A 6,311-nucleotide genomic window follows, 5' to 3' on the forward strand; every position below is an offset into this window, starting at 1 on the left:
AACTCACAGCAACCCAGTAATTCCGGCCATGACAACACAATAATACCATAATAATAATACCATAATAATAATAATAATAGGGTGCTGTGCCAAAAGATCTCAGCCGGCATTTGGAAACAATAGACATTGACAAAATTACCACCTGCCGACTGCAAAAGGCCACCCTACTGGGATCTGCACGCATCATCCGAAAATACATCACACAGTATTAGACACTTGGGAAGTGTTCGACTTGTGATTTTGTGATACGAAATCCAGCATATCTATCTTGTTTTCTGTGTCATAATAAAATAATAATAATAATAATAATAATAATAATAATGTGTCCGATATGTGATCCAATACAACAGCCAGCAAGGTGTCTGCTGTGGACTCATCTTGTTGTGTTTCTAATAATAATAATAATAATAATAATAATAACAACAACAACAAGCACTTGGGAAGTGTTCAACTTGTGATTTTGTGATACGAAATCCAGCATATCTATCTTGTTTGCTGTGTCATAAAATAATAATAATAATAATAATAATAATAATAATAATAATGTGTCCGACGTGTGATCCAATACAACATCCAGCAGAGTGTCTGCTGTGGACTCATCTTGTGTTTCTAATAATAATAATAATAATAATAATAATAATAATAATAAACGCTTGGGAAGTGTTTGACTTGTGATTTTGTGATACGAAATCCAGCATATCTATCTTGTTTGCTATGTCATACAATATAATCATAATAATAATAATATAGTAGAGCCCACATTGGCGCAGTGGGTTAAACCGCTGAGCTGCTGAACTTGCTGACCGAAAGGTCGCAGTTTCGAATGCAGGGAGCGGAGTGAGCTCCCTCTGTCAGCCCCAGCTTCTGTCAACCTAGCAGTTTGAAAACATGCCAATGTGAGTAGATCAATAGGTACGGCTCCGGCGGGAAGGTAACGGCGCTCCATGCAGTTGTGCCAGCTACATGACCTTGGAGGTGTCTTTGGTCAACGCCGGCTCTTCGGCTTAGAAATGGAGATGAGCACCAAACCCCAGAGTCAGACACGACTGGACTTAACGTCAGGGGAAAACCTTTACCTAATAATAATAATAATAATAATAAGTCACCTTTCTCGTAGCTTCGGAGGAAGGCAAAGGTGAATAAACCCCCTCTGGACTAGTTCTTCCAAGAAGTAAAGGTAAAGGTTTCCCCTGACGTTAAGTCCAGTCATGTCTGACTCTGGGGGTTGGTGCTCATCTCCATTTCTAAGCCGAAGAGCCGGCATTGTCCGTTGACACCTCCAAGGTCATGTGGCCGGCATGACTGCATGGAGCGCGGTTAAACCCCTGCTAATAGGGTCGCCATAAATCAGGCTTGACTGGAAGGCAGGCAAAAACAACAAGAATCCCTTTTTATGCTTTCAAGAGCCTTTCGTTTCAGGGAATTCTTTTTTAAGTGTCCAAAATTCGGAGAGGCGCAAGGAAGAAAGAGGGCAGGATTGGAATAAGGGCTTTTTTTAAAAACTGCAGGTGTTTCCCCTCCCAGCGAGGGTTGGCACGTAGACTATTTTGGAGAACTGTGTTTTTATTGCGGGTGTTGTTGTTTTGCAAGAGTTGTCTGAAGAAGAGCAGACCTCCGATGGAGGAGGGGAGACAGAGAGAGGGAGGTTCACCATCTGGGGTCTGGGGCAGAGAGGGTGGGCTTCTTGAGATCTAGCAGCTTTGCAGGAGGAATCAGCTGGCCCTGGCTTTTAAAGGAGGGTGAGAAGAATGGAGGTGTTAGCTGAGAACATTATCTACCGGTGGATTTTGATTTGCTAGGGTCTGGTGATTTATTAAGTGTAGATTTTCAGGAACGGAGGGTTGCAAGCCTGACTGCAAAGGAGGCAGAGAAGCCTGGGGAAATGGCATGCTGCTGTCGAAGGGTTCCCAAAGATTCCCCAAGAACCCCCATATCCCCCAATGGCCACCCCCCTTTTTATAGTTGGTTAAAGAAGACTGGTCAGCCCTGCAGTGCTAACCATAAACTGTTTGATTTGTTTACACTTTGGTGGAGAGGGACAACAGATTGAGCTGACACAAACCCAGCAAGCAAATACTAGGGAGCAGCTATAAAAAGAAAAGTCTGCTACAACAGAACAAGCCCTGAATACAGAAGCGGGCAAGGTGTTTATCAGGACTTACAAAAAACGCTCCAGGAGTGTGCAAACTTTGGAGTTCAGCAGGTCTCTGCATCAGCCTAAATCGTTCCAAAGAAAACAAAGACAAACAGAGATATCATGCCATTGTTAACCTAGAGCCCTCCCACACAGCCATATAACCCAGAATATCAAGGCAGAAAATCCCACAATATTTGCTTTGAACTGGGTTATCTGACTCCACACTGCCATATATTCCAGCTCAAAGCAGATAACGTGGGATTTTATTCAGCTGTGTGGAAAGGGTTTTTCAAAGTCGGCTTGTGCCTTTGCTCAAATTTTGCATTCGTAGGAGTGGAATGAAAGCACCACAATGGCAGTGCAGGCACGGTGCAACGGTCCCAATGCACAACACTTCTGAATGCACAATGCACCCTTGATGCACAATGTATATTGCTGCACAATGAGGCCCGTTGCACAATCAGATATTTTGTGCAGTCTCCCCTGTTGTGTAAATTCATAATCCTCTGGCATAGTTGTGTATTATGCCCATGATGTAACTCCATCATCATAATTTTTTTGGTCTGGCATCCAGTATTGCAGTTAGGGATTCATAACCTAGAATTACAGATCCTTAGATGCCCTCTATTCAGCAAGACTACATAATCTTACTGTAAAATTACATAAATGCCACTCTGGACGGCCTTAACAGCCCACAGCCAGATCAGGCAAAGGAGATCTGTTGAGCCTTTGATCAGAGCAGAAGGAGGATGCTGATTTCACCCTACTTTAATATCAAACACAGCTGTACCAATCGGAAGGAGGGCATTTGTCACAAGCCCTTGTCACAGCTTTGATTGCTGATGAGAGGAGGTGAAAACATAATTTTCCTTCAGCCCACTAAGGGCTCTTCTACACAGTCATATAAATTAGAATATCAAGGTTGAAAGTCCACAATCTGCTTTGAACTAGATTATCTGAGTCCAAACTGACAGTTCAATGTGGATTTTATACAGCTGTGTGGAAGGAGCCTTAGAAGCCAAATAAACCTTTATCACTGAACTAACTGCTGACTCTTCAGGTGGGCTGGAGGGGAAGTCAGTCCAGGAGGCATTACAAAATGAAATAATAATAATAATAATAATAATAATAATAATAATAATAATAAAACTTTATTTATACCCCGCCACCATCTCCCCAACGGGGACTCGGGGCGGCTTACATGGGGCCATGCCCAGGACAATACAATATAGCCAAATATAAAAACAACATAACATAATACAGTTAAACAATACAATAAATAGTCATATACAGTACAACACAAAATCAAAAAAGCAATATAACAGGGCAGGCCGCATGAACACTCAGTTAAAACTTGGGGTGAGAAAAAGATAAGAATAAAAACCACGGGGAACAGGGACATAAGATAGAAAAACAGTCTAGAGGATAGATGTTGGGGGGAGTAACAAAAGAAGTGCATAACAGTTACTCTCCGAAAGCACACCGGAAAAGCCACGTTTTTAAATCTTTCCTAAAGGCTAAAAGAGTGGGGGCTTGCCTGATTTCAATGGGCAGCGAGTTCCACAATTGGGGGGCCACAGCGGAAAAGGCCCTCTCCCTTGTTCCCACAAGGCGGGTCTGGGATATAGGCAGTGGCAACAGGAGGGCCTCCCCTGATGATCGGAGAGATCGGGCAGGTTTATGGTAGGAGATACAGTCACGAAGGTAGGTGGGTCCCAAACCGTTTAGGGCTTTATAAATGATGGTCTGCACCTTGAATTGGGATCGGAAAATGAACGGCAGCCAGTGGAGCTCCTTAAACAGGGGAGTAGATCTCTCCCTGTAACTTGCCCCCGTTATTAATCTGGCAGCCGAGCGTTGGACCAGTTGTAATTTCCGAGCCGTCTTCAAGGGAAGCCCCACGTAGAGCGCATTACAGTAGTCCAGTCTAGAGGTAACTAAGGCATGCACCACCATGGTCAAGTCAGACTTCACGAGGTATGGTCGCAGTTGGCGCACAAGTTTGAGTTGTGCGAAGGCCCTCCCGGCCACCACCGACACCTGCGCCTCAAGCGTCAACGCTGAGTCCAGGAGGACCCCCAAACTGTGGACCTGTGATTTCAGGGGGAGTGCAACCCCGTCCAGCACAGGTTGCCACCCGATACCCTGATCCGACGAGCGACTGACCAGGAGGGCCTCTGTCTTGTCAGGATTGATCCTCAGCTTGTTCCTCCTCATCCAGTCCGCCACAGCGGCCAGGCACTGGTTCAGCACCCGAGGAGCTTCCTTGGAATCAGATGGAAACGAGTAGTGGATTTGCGTGTCATCTGCGTAGAGATGGCAACACCCTCCAAAACTCCGGATGACCTCTCCCAACGGTTTCATGTAGATGTTGAAAAGCATGGGGGATAAGATAGACCCTTGCGGGACCCCACAGGTCAAAGGCCAGGGGTCCGAGCAGGTATCCCCCAGCTTCACCATCTGGGAACGGCCCTCCAGGAAGGACTGAAGCCACAGCAGAACCGTGCCACCGAGCCCCATCCCAGAGAGCCTCCCCAGAAGGATACCATGGTCGATGGTATCGAAAGCCGCTGAGATGTCCAAGAGAACCAGCAGGGTCACACTCCCCCTGTCCAATTCCCTGCGGAGGTCATCCACCAAGGCGACCAAAGCCGTCTCGGTACTGTGCCCAGGCCTGAAGCCCGACTGCGAGCGGTCCAGAAAATCAGTGTCATCGAGGAACTCCTGGAGCTGCGCGGCAACCACCCACTCCAGAACCTTGCCCAAAAACGGGAGGTTGGAAATTGGTCTGTAGTTGTTACATACAGATGGGTCTAACGAGGTCTTTTTTAATAGCGGTTTTACTACCGCCTGCTTGAAGCAGGATGGAACTGACCCCTGTCCCAAAGAGGCATTTATTATAGCCACAAACCAATCCAACAACCCCTCTTTGGCCAGCTTAACCAGCCAAGAGGGACAAGGATCCAGAGCACAAGTGGTCGCCCTCACAGACCCAAGAATCCCCTCCACGTCATCAGGAAGAACAAGCCAGAAAGAATCCCACAAGATCGGACAGACAGGTACCTCGGTTACCTCAGCTGGAACTACAATTAAGCTGGAGTCCAACTCATGGCGTATCTGAGCAACTTTGCCTGCAAAATGGTGCGCGAAATCGCTGCACCTAGCTGCCGAGTCATCGGGAAGCCCCTGGGTCTCAGGAGGCCGCAAGGGCTCCCCAACAACTCGGAACAGCTCCGCAGGCCTGTTGGCCGCAGTCGCTATGCGGGCAGTCGTGAAAGCTTTCCTGGCTGCTCGCAAAGCCACGGAGTAAGCCTTAATAGCGGCTTTAGCCCGTGCTTGGTCAGACACATCCCGAGATTTCCTCCAGATGCACTCTAGTCCCTTCCTCGCACACTTCATCACAGCCAGCTCCTCAGTAAACCAAGGAGTCGATGTGACTCTACGCAGCGAGAGGGGACGTTCGGGAGCGATCGTGTTCAATGCCCTTGCCAACTCACTGTTATAGTGCTCCGCCAGGACATCGACAGGAACGCCAGTCTCCAGAACAGGAAGATCCCCAAGAGACCTCAGGAGTCCATCCGGATCCATCAGCCTCCTGGGGCGGACCATCTTAGTGGGTCCACCACCCCTGCGGAGGTTAGAAGACACGGTGAAACTTAAACAGATCAGATGATGGTCAGACCATGACAATGGAAGAATATTTTGCTCTTCCACTCTGACTGTCCCACCGTCCACAATAAAAACAAGGTCCAACGTGTGTCCCGCTTGATGAGTGGGCCCAGATATAACTTGAGACCCTTGTGCCGGCAGGACTGCTGACCAAGAGGTTGGCAGTTCAAATTCGGAGAGAGTGGGTGAGCTTCCTCTGTCTGCTCCTGCTCTCCATTCAGGAACATGAGAGAAACATCCCATAAGAATGGTAAAATATCAAACATCAGATCATCCCCTGGGCAACATCCTTGCAGACAGCCAATTCTCTCACACCAGAAGCGACTTGCAGTTTCTGAAGTCGCTTCTGACACACACACGCACACAAAAACAAAAACAAAAAGCAAAACTAAGCAAGTGATGTAGGATATTGTTGCCCTGTAGCCTCTGATGCAGAATCTCAGTCCTTAGCTATAAAAAGAAATTAAAAATGATGTGGGGAGGGAAGAGAGAATTCAAATACAGT

The sequence above is a fragment of the Anolis carolinensis genome, chromosome 5 (genome assembly GCF_035594765.1).
Source record: "Anolis carolinensis isolate JA03-04 chromosome 5, rAnoCar3.1.pri, whole genome shotgun sequence".
Taxonomy (NCBI): Eukaryota; Metazoa; Chordata; class Lepidosauria; order Squamata; family Dactyloidae; genus Anolis; species Anolis carolinensis.